The following is a 17,360-nucleotide window of genomic DNA, read 5'->3' as shown; positions in this document are numbered from 1 at the left end:
CCTATATTTGGGGAGTTTTCCCCATTCTTTTTATATTTTATATTTTGAATTTAACCTTTATTTAACCAGGCAATTTAACTAGGTTTCTTCTCTGCAGATCCTCTCAAGTTCTGTCAGGTTGGATGTGGAGCATTGCTGCACAGCTATTTTCATGTCTCTCCAGAGATGTTTGATCGGGTTCAAGTCCAGGCACAGGCTGGGCCACTCAAGGACATTCAGAGACTTGTCCCAAAGCCACTCCTGAATTGTCTTGTCTGTGTGCTTAGGGTCGTTGTCTTGTTGGAAGGTGAACCTTTGCCCCAGTCTGAGGTCCGGAGCGCTCTGGAGCAAGTTTTTATCAAGGATCTCTCTGTATATAGCTCAGTTCATCTTTGCCTCGATCCTGACTAGTCTCCCAGTCCCTACCACTGAAAAACATTCCCACTGCATGATGCTGCCACCACCATGCTTCACCATAGGGATGTTATTGGCCAGGTGATGAGTGGTGCCTGGTTTCCTCCAGATGTGATACTTAGCATTCAGGCCGAAGAGTTTAATTTTGGTTTCATCAGACCAGAGAATGTTGTTTCTCATGATCTGAGAGTCCTTTAGGTGCCTTTAACAAACTCCAAGTGGCCTGTCATGTACCTTTTTCTGAGGAGTGGTTTCCATCTGGCCACTCTACTATAAAGTCCTGATTGGTGGAGTGCTGCAGAAATGGTTGTCCTTCTGGAAGATTATCCTATCTCCACAGAGGATCTCTGGAGCTCTGTCAGAGTGACCATGGGGTTCTTAATCACCTCCCTGATCAAGGCCCTTCTCCCCTATTTGCTCAGTTTGACGGGTGGCTAGGAAGAGTCTTGGTGGTTCTAAGCTTCTTTCATTTAAGAATGATGTAGGCCACTGTGTTCTTTGGGACCTTCAATACAGAAATGTTTTAGTAGCCTTCCCCAGATCTGTGCCTCGACAAAATCCTGTCTCGGTGCTCTATGGACAATTACTACGACCTCATGGTTTCATTTTTGCTCTGGCATGCACTGTCAACTGTGGGACCTTATATAGACTGATGTGTGCCTTTCCAAATCATGTCCAATCAATTTACCACAAGTGGACTCCAATCAAGTTGTAGAAACATCTCAAGGATGATCAATGGAAACAGGATGCACCTGAGCTCAATTTCGTATCTCATAGCAAAGGGTCTGAATACTTATATAAATAAGGTATTTCTGTTAAAAATATAAATTTGCTAAAGAAATGTAAAACCTTTTTTCGCTTTGTCATTGTGGGGTATTGTGTGTTGGTGAGGAAACATTTTATTTCATCCATTTTAGAATAAGGCTGCAACGTAACAACATTTTGAAAGAAGGGAATGGGTCTGAATACTTTCCCAATGCACTGTAGTTTGGAGGACGACAAAAGTTAGGCTACTAATGTGCATAACAATCACAAGAAAACATGTTATAAATCATAATACCTTAATTACAAACAAATAATCCAAATGAAACATATTCATATTTAATCAAATCAAATTGGTCAACTAATTTACAAACAAATTAAAATAATCATAATCATTTTTTATAAGACACACCCACAGACAGATGTCTGATCGTTCGACCATTTTCCGACAGCTGGAAATGTGCAGCAACAGGAAATGTGAATATTATGTGGATTATAATTCATGGACATTGTTGTAGGGGTCGATACATTTTTCATTAGGGGAAATCAAGTATAACATTTTAATGTGGAAATTACAATCTTTAGAAGCCTTTTTAACCCTCAAATACATTAAATGTAGGCATTTCCTGCAGTGCAGGAACATTTCTCCTGAAACAGTGTGATCAAATTAAGATGGACATCTGTACCCACACACAATTTATTTTAAAATAACTTTTAAACAAAAAATATACTGTTAATTTACAGTAGTCATTCATCGGACTAGAGACACATGATTTTGTATGACTCCTGGTCAAAACCTACAGCTAACACAAGAACCATATGCATTTCAGGGAAAATAAGATCCCAATCAGCAATGTTAATTTCCCAGGACAAATGAGTGGGTAACAGCTATCTAACTAACTGTCCATGAATAGACACGTTCATAATGCACCTTAGCCCAGGGCTAAGACCCTCCTTGGGCTAAGGGAGATTTTAGCTCAGGGCTAAGCGTCTGTTCACACTTGCACATACTGAAGTGGGCTAGCCTAGCACCATGTTAGCCCCAGGCTAGCTAGTGCTGCTCCAGAGCAGGGTTAGCACCGAATTTACGGGGTTAGCCCCAGAAACTCTGTGCCAAAATAGCTAAGGTGAAATTATGTAACAAGTGCGCTGAGAGTTGGGAAGCAAGTTCAGAGAGTGAGTGTTTTAATAAATAAAAGAAACAATGAACACGAAACGCAAACAGCGCACAGACATGAAAACAGAGTCAATAACACCTGAGGAAAGAACCAAGGGGAGTGACAGATATAGGAAAAATAATCAAGGAGGTGATGGTGTCCAGGTGAGTGTCATGAGGTGCAGGTGTGCAAGACCATGGTGACAGATGTGTGGGATAATCAGCAGCCTGATGACCTAGAGGCCAGAGAGGGAGTATATGTGACAAATGAGGTCAAGAACAATGCCTAGAATGCTCACTGTCCAATCACAAAAGCTGCATGTTTACTTGATTTACATATGCTCGTGATGCCTGTAATGCGTTCTGCACCTTGTTTTGACAAGGAAATTCATACTATTAATCCTACCATCTGAGGACAAGAAACAAAATACTTTCATCCGTGGAAAAACATTGGTTGCTATGTCTAACAAAAACATTGGTTGCTATGTCTAACAAAAACATTGGTTGCTATGTCTAACAAAAACATTGGTTGCTATGTCTAACAAAAACAGGTGCTATGCAGGCTGGCTCACTTCTTCTCACTTAGCCAACTAAAGTTACAAACTTTACTTCTGGAAGGGCAGCAAAGGCTACATTTTCCTCAGTTTTCATAGGTTTTCTATTGACAGTTAATTGCATATATCCATGATAATAATATTGTTGCATGATTTTGCCTGGATCAGGCAAAATGCCTGGAAAAGATTTTAGTTCACAGCATCTGTAAAGGGGTGATATCGACTTTTAAAACTGAAACCACAGATAAAACTCTTTGGTGAAACATTATTTCCTGAGGTATTTTGGGATCCTGAGTGGCACAGCAGTCTAAGTAATTGCATCGCAGTGCAGACCCGATCACAACAGGCCGTGATCGGGAGTCCCATAGGGTGGCGCACAATTGCCCCAGTGTCGTCCGGGTTAAAGGAGGGTTTGGCCGGGGTAGGCCATCATTGTAAATAAGAATTTGTTCTTAACTGACTTGCCTAGTTAAATAAAGGTTAAATAAAATAAAATATAAGAACAATTACGATGTCGACAGACAGACAAGGAAGGTTTATACAAACCATCACTGCTGGAAATCAAATGCTAGTCCAGAAGCAGGAAGAAATGATGTGTTAATGTCTTATTGCGTATACATTGGTATAGAATGTTGGTTGTCCGTTAGCCCAGGGCTGTGGGTTGTGAATCCTTAGCCCAGGGTTAACAAATGCTTGTGTGAACACAAGCTAAGCTAGCTCAGGGCTAGTCTAGCATGGGACCAAGATAGCCTGGGGTTAAGAACAATGTAGTTGTTCTTCCTCCAGCTGCTCCTCATCTGGAGGAAGGATCTTTGTGGGGCTGTCTGCCACCTGTGGCTGCCATTGTCTTCTTCCACTGCCCCAAAGTCCCACGACGGAGTGTTTCATCTGGAGTTTCCGTGTTCCAACATCTAGGCATGACCCTGCTTGACTCAGGAAATCCAACCCTCAGGAAATCCAACTGGGCTAAGGATTCACACTTGTATTTCAAAGCCCTGGGTTAACGGACAAACGCAACATAATCTTGGATAATGGCCAACCAGAACTCGTGCTCCAATGAGACATTGCCGGGAGGGGAAGGGCCCACTGTATCTGGAAGAACACCAGGCTGAACAAGGATGTCAATCAACGCCTGGCAGGCCTCACCACTGATGCTGCATGGAAGGTAGAGGCCATGCATATGGCCCAAACAACCAACTTGATGTTCCGGCTCAACGGGGTCATCAGGGGACTGAAATGGTGTTCCCCTCACTTCATCATCCCCCTAGGTTTTCCCGTCAACTCAGGGGCAGGCAAGGGCTGAGGTGGGGCTTCACAATAGCTAGCGAAGTGACCTTTCTGCGCACAGGCAGGCTGGTGTTGACCTCTTGAAGTGGACCTTCGTGGAGTCCACTGCCGGTGTTCCACTTTGGCTTAACAGACCACCTCATCTGAGATCTTGGTCTCCAACTCTATTTCTACCCGCCATGCCCTTGGGGTAACTCGGCTCTTTTCCAGGGCCTCAGTGTGGCACGGAGAACATGCTATTAGAGCCTCACTGGTGTCAAGTCCAGGAGGAAGTGTCCCTCAGGGTGGTAGTTATGGCAGTGTAGTCCCTCAGGGGGGTAGTTAGGTCAGTGTAGTCCCTCACGATGGTATTTACTGTAGGGCGGTGTATTCCCTCAGGGGGGTAGTTAGGTCAGTGTAGTCCCTCACGATGGTATTTACTGTATGGCGGTGTATTCCCTCAAGGTGGTAGTTAGGGAAGTGTAGTCCCTCAGGGTAGTAGTTACTGTAAGGCCGTGTATTCCCTTAAGGTGGTAGTTAGGGCAGTGTAGTCCCTTAAGGTGGTAGTTAGGGCAGTGTAGTCCCTTAAGGTGGTAGTTAGGGCAGTGTAGTCCCTCAAGGTGGTAGTTAGGGCAGTGTAGTCCCTTAAGGTGGTAGTTAGGGCAGTGTAGTCCCTTAAGGTGGTAGTTAGGGCAGTGTAGTCCCTTAAGGTGGTAGTTAGCGAAGTGTATTCCCTCAAGGTGGTAGTTAGGGAAGTGTAGTCCCTTAAGGTGGTAGTTAGGGCAGTGTATTCCCTCAAGGTGGTAGTTAGGGCAGTGTAGTCCCTCAGGGTGGTTGTCACGGCCCCTCCTCTGCAGTGCAGGGGCAGTTCCTCCTGCAGGCAAAGGAGAGTCGTTAGTGATTGGAGTCACCTGGGCTCAGGGTATTTGAACGGCTTCACTAATCACTCTTGTCTCTCTCTCTGCTCCTCCAGGTATGATCCTGTTTTGTTTGTTCCTTTGTAGTTTTGCATAGTTTTCACTCAGTCATTCACACACACAGATTCACGCATCCATGCACTTTACATACACCTTACATTATGATACTTTCACACCTCATTCCCTTTTCTTTGTTTAAAGTTAATCGTTTTGGTTTACAATAAAGAACCTTTTTGATTCTCCTGTTGTTCGCGTCCCCTTATTTTTGCCACAGGCTATGAGCCTGCCTGTGACAGGTAGTTAGGGAAGTGTAGTCCCTCCCCTGGTCAGAGGTAAGATCTAGTAGGGCCTGTAAGTCACTCCCCTCCAGGTCCAGTTCAGCCATATTTTATTTTTTATTTTATTTCACCTTTATTTAACCAGGTAGGCTAGTTGAGAACAAGTTCTCATTTGCAACTGCGACCTGGCCAAGATAAAGCATAGCAGTGTGAGCATACAACAAAGAGTTACACATGGAGTAAACAATTAACAAGTCAATAACACAGTAGAAAACGAAGGGGGGGTCTATATACAATGTGTGCAAAAGGCATGAGGAGGTAGGCAAATAATTACAATTTTGCAGATTAACGCTGGAGTGATAAAAGATCAGATGGTCATGTACAGGTAGAGATATTGGTGTGCAGAAGAGCAGAAAAGTAAATAAATAAAAACAGTACGGGGATGAGGTAGGTGAAAAGGGTGGGCTATTTACCAATAGACTATGTACAGCTGCAGCGATCGGTTAGCTGCTCAGATAGCTGATGTTTGAAGTTGGTGAGGGAGATAAAAGTCTCCAACTTCAGCGATTTTTGCAATTCGTTCCAGTCACAGGCAGCAGAGTACTGGAACGAAAGGCGGCCAAATGAGGTGTTGGCTTTAGGGATGATCAGTGAGATACACCTGCTGGAGCGCGTGCTACGGATGGGTGTTGCCATCGTGACCAGTGAGCTGAGATAAGGCGGAGCTTTACCTAGCATAGACTTGTAGATGACCTGGAGCCAGTGGGTCTGGCGACGAATATGTAGCGAGGGCCAGCCGACTAGAGCATACAAGTCGCAGTGGTGGGTAGTATAAGGTGCTTTAGTGACAAAACGGATGGCACTGTGATAGACTGCATCCAGTTTGCTGAGTAGAGTGTTGGAAGCCATTTTGTAGATGACATCGCCGAAGTCGAGGATCGGTAGGATAGTCAGTTTTACTAGGGTAAGCTTGGCGGCTTGAGTGAAGGAGGCTTTGTTGCGGAATAGAAAGCCGACTCTTGATTTGATTTTCGATTGGAGATGTTTGATATGAGTCTGGAAGGAGAGTTTGCAGTCTAGCCAGACACCTAGGTACTTATAGACGTCCACATATTCTAGGTCGGAACCATCCAGGGTGGTGATGCTAGTCGGGCATGCAGGTGCAGGCAGCGACCGGTTGAAAAGCATGCATTTGGTTTTACTAGCGTTTAAGAGCAGTTGGAGGCCACGGAAGGAGTGTTGTATGGCATTGAAGCTTGTTTGGAGGTTAGATAGCACAGTGTCCAAAGACGGGCCGAAAGTATATAGAATGGTGTCGTCTGCGTAGAGGTGGATCAGGGAATCGCCCGTAGCAAGAGCAACATCATTGATATACACAGAGAAAAGAGTCGGCCCGAGAATTGAACCCTGTGGCACCCCCATAGAGACTGCCAGAGGACCGGACAGCATGCCCTCCGATTTGACACACTGAACTCTGTCTGCAAAGTAATTGGTGAACCAGGCAAGGCAGTCATCCGAAAAACTGAGGCTACTGAGTCTGCCGATAAGAATATGGTGATTGACAGAGTCGAAAGCCTTGGCAAGGTCGATGAAGACGGCTGCACAGTACTGTCTTTTATCGATGGCGGTTATGATGTCGTTTAGTACCTTGAGTGTGGCTGAGGTGCACCCATGACCGGCTCGGAAACCAGATTGCACAGCGGAGAAGGTACGGTGGGATTCGAGATGGTCAGTGACCTGTTTGTTGACTTGGCTTTCGAAGACCTTAGATAGGCAGGGCAGGATGGATATAGGTCTGTAACAGTTTGGGTCCAGGGTGTCTCCCCCTTTGAAGAGGGGGATGACTGCGGCAGCTTTCCAATCCTTGGGGATCTCAGACGAGATGAAAGAGAGGTTGAACAGGCTGGTAATAGGGGTTGCGACAATGGTGGCAGATAGTTTCAGAAATAGAGGGTCCAGATTGTCATATCCTCTTCAGTCCATCTATTTTGCCACGCAGCTAGCTGAAACTGGGCTAGGTAGGGTTCCCAGAGCTCCACTCCTCTGTAGCGGGCAAACCTTCATTGTCTGGGTAGGTACCTCATTCCTTTGACCACTACCATGCCGCTGTGTAGGACGACAAGGCACCGCACCTTCCAGGTTGCACTGTGTGGTCTGGTGAAGAGAAAACCCTCCACTGGCCAGGAGCAAGCTATCCTAGTATGGGCCCTCCAGGATCAACGGCTGACTTGCCTGTTCCTCCCAGGTGACATTCATCCTACTTCCCCCACGTCCAGCTGCTTCACAGTGTTATCCATCTCATCTAGGCTTGGGTTTATAGCCATCCCAATTCTGAAACCAATAACAAAATAGTGACTGTCTTTAACAATGGAACTTTAGCAGGCTCTTTGGTACCACTTGTACTTACAGTACCAGTCAAAAGATTGGAAACACATATTCCTTCAAGGGTTTTTCTTTATTTTTTATACATGAACCAGTTCCTCCTGATAGGCTGGTACATGGACTAGTTCCTTCTGATAGGCTGGTACATGGACTAGTTCCTCCTGATAGGCTGGTACATGGACTAGTTCCTCCTGATAGGCTGGTACATGGACTAGTTCCTCCTGATAGGCTGGTACATGGACTAGTCCCTCCTGATAGGCTGGTACATGGACTAGTTCCTCCTGATAGGCTGGTACATGGACTAGTTCCTCCTGATAGGCTGGTACATGGACTAGTTCCTTCTGATAGGCTGGTACATGGACTAGTTCCTTCTGATAGGCTGGTACATGGACTAGTTCCTTCTGATACGCTGGTACATGGACTAGTTCCTCCTGATAGGCTGGTACATGGACTAGTTCCTTCTGATAGACTGGTACATGGACTAGTTCCTCCTGATAGGCGGGTACATGGACTAGTTCCTTCTGATACGCTGGTACATGGACTAGTTCCTCCTGATAGGCTGGTACATGGACTAGTTCCTCCTGATAGGCTGGTACATGGACCAATTCCTCCTTATAGGCTGGTACATTGATACACAGCACACGACAAGCACTATTGGAGAATATGGGTTAGGAGTATTTGATACAAATATTGTCAAAACTCAAGGCTTAGTGTAAGCTTTTCATGAGGCAAGCACATCACACAATGTAAGCTCACACTCTGGGAAATAGTTGAACATAAGAGCTTGGTAAGTCACACTCCATCTCATTAATAACACTATTTATTAGCTCAACTGCAGGAGGCTGATACACTAAACCAGTTCACATCATATTACTGTACCCTTCCTCTGTTTATTTATTAGCTCAACTGCAGGAGGCTGATACACTAAACCAGTTCACATCAGATTACTGTACCCTTCCTCTGTTTATTTATTATCTCAACTGCAGGAGGCTGATACACTAAACCAATTCACATCATATTACTGTACCCCTCCTCTGTTTATTTATTAGCTCAACTGCAGGAGGCTGATACACTAAACCAGTTCACATCAGATTACTGTACCCTTCCTCTGTTTATTTATTAGCTCAACTGCAGGAGGCTGATACACTAAACCAGTTCACATCAGATTACTGTACCCTTCCTCTGTTTATTTATTATCTCAACTGCAGGAGGCTGATACACTAAACCAGTTCACATCAGATTACTGTACCCCTCCTCTGTTTATTTATTAGCTCAACTGCAGGAGGCTGATACACTAAACCAGTTCACATCATATTACTGTACCCCTCCTCTGTTTATTTATTAGCTCAACTGCAGGAGGCTGATACACTAAACCAGTTCACATCATATTACTGTACCCCTCCTCTGTTTATTTATTAGCTCAACTGCAGGAGGCTGATACACTAAACCAGTTCACATCATATTACTGTACCCCTCCTCTGTTTATTTATTAGCTCAACTGCAGGAGGCTGATACACTAAACCAGTTCACATCAGATTACTGTACCCCTCCTCTGTTTATTTATTAGCTCAACTGCAGGAGGCTGATACACTAAACCAGTTCACATCAGATTACTGTACCCCTCCTCTGTTTATTTATTAGCTCAACTGCAGGAGGCTGATACACTAAACCAGTTCACATCATATTACTGTACCCCTCCTCTGTTTATTTATTAGCTCAACTGCAGGAGGCTGATACACTAAACCAGTTCACATCATATTACTGTACCCCTCCTCTGTTTATTTATTAGCTCAACTGCAGGAGGCTGATACACTAAACCAGTTCACATCAGATTACTGTACCCCTCCTCTGTTTATTTATTAGCTCAACTGCAGGAGGCTGATACACTAAACCAGTTCACATCATATTACTGTACCCCTCCTCTGTTTATTTATTAGCTCAACTGCAGGAGGCTGATACACTAAACCAGTTCACATCATATTACTGTACCCCTCCTCTGTTTATTTATTATCTCAACTGCAGGAGGCTGATACACTAAACCAGTTCACATCAGATTACTGTACCCCTCCTCTGTTTATTTATTATCTCAACTGCAGGAGGCTGATACACTAAACCAGTTCACATCAGATTACTGTACCCCTCCTCTGTTTATTTATTAGCTCAACTGCAGGAGGCTGATACACTAAACCAGTTCACATCAGATTACTCTACCCCTCCTCTGTTTATTTATTAGCTCAACTGCAGGAGGCTGATACACTAAACCAGTTCACATCAGATTACTGTACCCCTCCTCTGTTTATTTATTAGCTCAACTGCAGGAGGCTGATACACTAAACCAGTTCACATCAGATTACTGTACCCCTCCTCTGTTTATTTATTAGCTCAACTGCAGGAGGCTGATACACTAAACCAGTTCACATCATATTACTGTACCCCTCCTCTGTTTATTTATTAGCTCAACTGCAGGAGGCTGATACACTAAACCAGTTCACATCATATTACTGTACCCCTCCTCTGTTTATTTATTAGCTCAACTGCAGGAGGCTGATACACTAAACCAGTTCACATCAGATTACTGTACCCCTCCTCTGTTTATTTATTAGCTCAACTGCAGGAGGCTGATACACTAAACCAGTTCACATCATATTACTGTACCCCTCCTCTGTTTATTTATTAGCTCAACTGCAGGAGGCTGATACACTAAACCAGTTCACATCATATTACTGTACCCCTCCTCTGTTTATTTATTAGCTCAACTGCAGGAGGCTGATACACTAAACCAGTTCACATCATATTACTGTACCCCTCCTCTGTTTATTTATTAGCTCAACTGCAGGAGGCTGATACACTAAACCAGTTCACATCATATTACTGTACCCCTCCTCTGTTTATTTATTAGCTCAACTGCAGGAGGCTGATACACTAAACCAGTTCACATCATATTACTGTACCCCTCCTCTGTTTATTTATTAGCTCAACTGCAGGAGGCTGATACACTAAACCAGTTCACATCAGATTACTGTACCCCTCCTCTGTTTATTTATTAGCTCAACTGCAGGAGGCTGATACACTAAACCAGTTCACATCAGATTACTGTACCCCTCCTCTGTTTATTTATTAGCTCAACTGCAGGAGGCTGATACACTAAACCAGTTCACATCATATTACTGTACCCCTCCTCTGTTTATTTATTAGCTCAACTGCAGGAGGCTGATACACTAAACCAGTTCACATCATATTACTGTACCCCTCCTCTGTTTATTTATTAGCTCAACTGCAGGAGGCTGATACACTAAACCAGTTCACATCAGATTACTGTACCCCTCCTCTGTTTATTTATTAGCTCAACTGCAGGAGGCTGATACACTAAACCAGTTCACATCATATTACTGTACCCCTCCTCTGTTTATTTATTAGCTCAACTGCAGGAGGCTGATACACTAAACCAGTTCACATCATATTACTGTACCCCTCCTCTGTTTATTTATTAGCTCAACTGCAGGAGGCTGATACACTAAACCAGTTCACATCATATTACTGTACCCCTCCTCTGTTTATTTATTAGCTCAACTGCAGGAGGCTGATACACTAAACCAGTTCACATCAGATTACTGTACCCCTCCTCTGTTTATTTATTAGCTCAACTGCAGGAGGCTGATACACTAAACCAGTTCACATCATATTACTGTACCCCTCCTCTGTTTATTTATTAGCTCAACTGCAGGAGGCTGATACACTAAACCAGTTCACATCAGATTACTGTACCCCTCCTCTGTTTATTTATTCGCTCAACTGCAGGAGGCTGATACACTAAACCAGTTCACATCAGATACTGTACCCCTCCTCTGTTTATTTATTAGCTCAACTGCAGGAGGCTGATACACTAAACCAGTTCACATCATATTACTGTACCCCTCCTCTGTTTATTTATTAGCTCAACTGCAGGAGGCTGATACACTAAACCAGTTCACATCATATTACTGTACCCCTCCTCTGTTTATTTATTAGCTCAACTGCAGGAGGCTGATACACTAAACCAGTTCACATCAGATTACTGTACCCCTCCTCTGTTTATTTATTAGCTCAACTGCAGGAGGCTGATACACTAAACCAGTTCACATCAGATTACTGTACCCCTCCTCTGTTTATTTATTAGCTCAACTGCAGGAGGCTGATACACTAAACCAGTTCACATCATATTACTGTACCCCTCCTCTGTTTATTTATTAGCTCAACTGCAGGAGGCTGATACACTAAACCAGTTCACATCATATTACTGTACCCCTCCTCTGTTTATTTATTAGCTCAACTGCAGGAGGCTGATACACTAAACCAGTTCACATCAGATTACTGTACCCCTCCTCTGTTTATTTATTAGCTCAACTGCAGGAGGCTGATACACTAAACCAGTTCACATCATATTACTGTACCCCTCCTCTGTTTATTTATTAGCTCAACTGCAGGAGGCTGATACACTAAACCAGTTCACATCATATTACTGTACCCCTCCTCTGTTTATTTATTATCTCAACTGCAGGAGGCTGATACACTAAACCAGTTCACATCAGATTACTGTACCCCTCCTCTGTTTATTTATTATCTCAACTGCAGGAGGCTGATACACTAAACCAGTTCACATCAGATTACTGTACCCCTCCTCTGTTTATTTATTAGCTCAACTGCAGGAGGCTGATACACTAAACCAGTTCACATCAGATTACTGTACCCCTCCTCTGTTTATTTATTAGCTCAACTGCAGGAGGCTGATACACTAAACCAGTTCACATCATATTACTGTACCCCTCCTCTGTTTATTTATTAGCTCAACTGCAGGAGGCTGATACACTAAACCAGTTCACATCATATTACTGTACCCCTCCTCTGTTTATTTATTAGCTCAACTGCAGGAGGCTGATACACTAAACCAGTTCACATCAGATTACTGTACCCCTCCTCTGTTTATTTATTAGCTCAACTGCAGGAGGCTGATACACTAAACCAGTTCACATCAGATTACTGTACCCCTCCTCTGTTTATTTATTAGCTCAACTGCAGGAGGCTGATACACTAAACCAGTTCACATCAGATTACTGTACCCCTCCTCTGTTTATTTATTAGCTCAACTGCAGGAGGCTGATACACTAAACCAGTTCACATCAGATTACTGTACCCCTCCTCTGTTTATTTATTAGCTCAACTGCAGGAGGCTGATACACTAAACCAGTTCACATCAGATTACTGTACCCCTCCTCTGTTTATTTATTAGCTCAACTGCAGGAGGCTGATACACTAAACCAGTTCACATCATATTACTGTACCCCTCCTCTGTTTATTTATTAGCTCAACTGCAGGAGGCTGATACACTAAACCAGTTCACATCAGATTACTGTACCCCTCCTCTGTTTATTTATTAGCTCAACTGCAGGAGGCTGATACACTAAACCAGTTCACATCATATTACTGTACCCCTCCTCTGTTTATTTATTAGCTCAACTGCAGGAGGCTGATACACTAAACCAGTTCAAATCAGATTACTGTACCCTTCCTCTGTTTATTTATTAGCTCAACTGCAGGAGGCTGATACACTAAACCAGTTCACATCATATTACTGTACCCCTCCTCTGTTTATTTATTATCTCAACTGCAGGAGGCTGATACACTAAACCAGTTCACATCAGATTACTGTACCCCTCCTCTGTTTATTTATTAGCTCAACTGCAGGAGGCTGATACACTAAACCAGTTCACATCATATTACTGTACCCCTCCTCTGTTTATTTATTAGCTCAACTGCAGGAGGCTGATACACTAAACCAGTTCACATCATATTACTGTACCCCTCCTCTGTTTATTTATTAGCTCAACTGCAGGAGGCTGATACACTAAACCAGTTCACATCAGATTACTGTACCCCTCCTCTGTTTATTTATTAGCTCAACTGCAGGAGGCTGATACACTAAACCAGTTCACATCAGATTACTGTACCCCTCCTCTGTTTATTTATTCGCTCAACTGCAGGAGGCTGATACACTAAACCAGTTCACATCAGATTACTGTACCCCTCCTCTGTTTATTTATTAGCTCAACTGCAGGAGGCTGATACACTAAACCAGTTCACATCATATTACTGTACCCCTCCTCTGTTTATTTATTAGCTCAACTGCAGGAGGCTGATACACTAAACCAGTTCACATCATATTACTGTACCCCTCCTCTGTTTATTTATTAGCTCAACTGCAGGAGGCTGATACACTAAACCAGTTCACATCAGATTACTGTACCCCTCCTCTGTTTATTTATTAGCTCAACTGCAGGAGGCTGATACACTAAACCAGTTCACATCATATTACTGTACCCCTCCTCTGTTTATTTATTAGCTCAACTGCAGGAGGCTGATACACTAAACCAGTTCACATCAGATTACTGTACCCCTCCTCTGTTTATTTATTAGCTCAACTGCAGGAGGCTGATACACTAAACCAGTTCACATCATATTACTGTACCCCTCCTCTGTTTATTTATTAGCTCAACTGCAGGAGGCTGATACACTAAACCAGTTCAAATCAGATTACTGTACCCTTCCTCTGTTTATTTATTAGCTCAACTGCAGGAGGCTGATACACTAAACCAGTTCACATCATATTACTGTACCCCTCCTCTGTTTATTTATTATCTCAACTGCAGGAGGCTGATACACTAAACCAGTTCACATCAGATTACTGTACCCCTCCTCTGTTTATTTATTAGCTCAACTGCAGGAGGCTGATACACTAAACCAGTTCACATCATATTACTGTACCCCTCCTCTGTTTATTTATTAGCTCAACTGCAGGAGGCTGATACACTAAACCAGTTCACATCATATTACTGTACCCCTCCTCTGTTTATTTATTAGCTCAACTGCAGGAGGCTGATACACTAAACCAGTTCACATCAGATTACTGTACCCCTCCTCTGTTTATTTATTAGCTCAACTGCAGGAGGCTGATACACTAAACCAGTTCACATCAGATTACTGTACCCCTCCTCTGTTTATTTATTCGCTCAACTGCAGGAGGCTGATACACTAAACCAGTTCACATCAGATTACTGTACCCCTCCTCTGTTTATTTATTAGCTCAACTGCAGGAGGCTGATACACTAAACCAGTTCACATCATATTACTGTACCCCTCCTCTGTTTATTTATTAGCTCAACTGCAGGAGGCTGATACACTAAACCAGTTCACATCATATTACTGTACCCCTCCTCTGTTTATTTATTAGCTCAACTGCAGGAGGCTGATAAACTAAACCAGTTCACATCAGATTACTGTACCCCTCCTCTGTTTATTTATTAGCTCAACTGCAGGAGGCTGATACACTAAACCAGTTCACATCAGATTACTGTACCCCTCCTCTGTTTATTTATTAGCTCAACTGCAGGAGGCTGATACACTAAACCAGTTCACATCATATTACTGTACCCCTCCTCTGTTTATTTATTAGCTCAACTGCAGGAGGCTGATACACTAAACCAGTTCACATCATATTACTGTACCCCTCCTCTGTTTATTTATTAGCTCAACTGCAGGAGGCTGATACACTAAACCAGTTCACATCAGATTACTGTACCCCTCCTCTGTTTATTTATTAGCTCAACTGCAGGAGGCTGATACACTAAACCAGTTCACATCATATTACTGTACCCCTCCTCTGTTTATTTATTAGCTCAACTGCAGGAGGCTGATACACTAAACCAGTTCACATCATATTACTGTACCCCTCCTCTGTTTATTTATTATCTCAACTGCAGGAGGCTGATACACTAAACCAGTTCACATCAGATTACTGTACCCCTCCTCTGTTTATTTATTATCTCAACTGCAGGAGGCTGATACACTAAACCAGTTCACATCAGATTACTGTACCCCTCCTCTGTTTATTTATTAGCTCAACTGCAGGAGGCTGATACACTAAACCAGTTCACATCAGATTACTGTACCCCTCCTCTGTTTATTTATTAGCTCAACTGCAGGAGGCTGATACACTAAACCAGTTCACATCATATTACTGTACCCCTCCTCTGTTTATTTATTAGCTCAACTGCAGGAGGCTGATACACTAAACCAGTTCACATCATATTACTGTACCCCTCCTCTGTTTATTTATTAGCTCAACTGCAGGAGGCTGATACACTAAACCAGTTCACATCAGATTACTGTACCCCTCCTCTGTTTATTTATTAGCTCAACTGCAGGAGGCTGATACACTAAACCAGTTCACATCATATTACTGTACCCCTCCTCTGTTTATTTATTAGCTCAACTGCAGGAGGCTGATACACTAAACCAGTTCACATCATATTACTGTACCCCTCCTCTGTTTATTTATTAGCTCAACTGCAGGAGGCTGATACACTAAACCAGTTCACATCAGATTACTGTACCCCTCCTCTGTTTATTTATTCGCTCAACTGCAGGAGGCTGATACACTAAACCAGTTCACATCAGATTACTGTACCCCTCCTCTGTTTATTTATTAGCTCAACTGCAGGAGGCTGATACACTAAACCAGTTCACATCATATTACTGTACCCCTCCTCTGTTTATTTATTAGCTCAACTGCAGGAGGCTGATACACTAAACCAGTTCACATCATATTACTGTACCCCTCCTCTGTTTATTTATTAGCTCAACTGCAGGAGGCTGATACACTAAACCAGTTCACATCAGATTACTGTACCCCTCCTCTGTTTATTTATTAGCTCAACTGCAGGAGGCTGATACACTAAACCAGTTCACATCAGATTACTGTACCCCTCCTCTGTTTATTTATTAGCTCAACTGCAGGAGGCTGATACACTAAACCAGTTCACATCATATTACTGTACCCCTCCTCTGTTTATTTATTAGCTCAACTGCAGGAGGCTGATACACTAAACCAGTTCACATCATATTACTGTACCCCTCCTCTGTTTATTTATTAGCTCAACTGCAGGAGGCTGATACACTAAACCAGTTCACATCAGATTACTGTACCCCTCCTCTGTTTATTTATTAGCTCAACTGCAGGAGGCTGATACACTAAACCAGTTCACATCATATTACTGTACCCCTCCTCTGTTTATTTATTAGCTCAACTGCAGGAGGCTGATACACTAAACCAGTTCACATCATATTACTGTACCCCTCCTCTGTTTATTTATTATCTCAACTGCAGGAGGCTGATACACTAAACCAGTTCACATCAGATTACTCTACCCCTCCTCTGTTTATTTATTATCTCAACTGCAGGAGGCTGATACACTAAACCAGTTCACATCAGATTACTGTACCCCTCCTCTGTTTATTTATTAGCTCAACTGCAGGAGGCTGATACACTAAACCAGTTCACATCAGATTACTGTACCCCTCCTCTGTTTATTTATTAGCTCAACTGCAGGAGGCTGATACACTAAACCAGTTCACATCATATTACTGTACCCCTCCTCTGTTTATTTATTAGCTCAACTGCAGGAGGCTGATACACTAAACCAGTTCACATCATATTACTGTACCCCTCCTCTGTTTATTTATTAGCTCAACTGCAGGAGGCTGATACACTAAACCAGTTCACATCAGATTACTGTACCCCTCCTCTGTTTATTTATTAGCTCAACTGCAGGAGGCTGAT

The sequence above is a fragment of the Oncorhynchus kisutch genome, linkage group LG15 (assembly GCF_002021735.2).
Source record: "Oncorhynchus kisutch isolate 150728-3 linkage group LG15, Okis_V2, whole genome shotgun sequence".
Classification (NCBI taxonomy): Eukaryota; Metazoa; Chordata; class Actinopteri; order Salmoniformes; family Salmonidae; genus Oncorhynchus; species Oncorhynchus kisutch.
Note: the sequence above shows the minus strand (reverse complement) of the source record.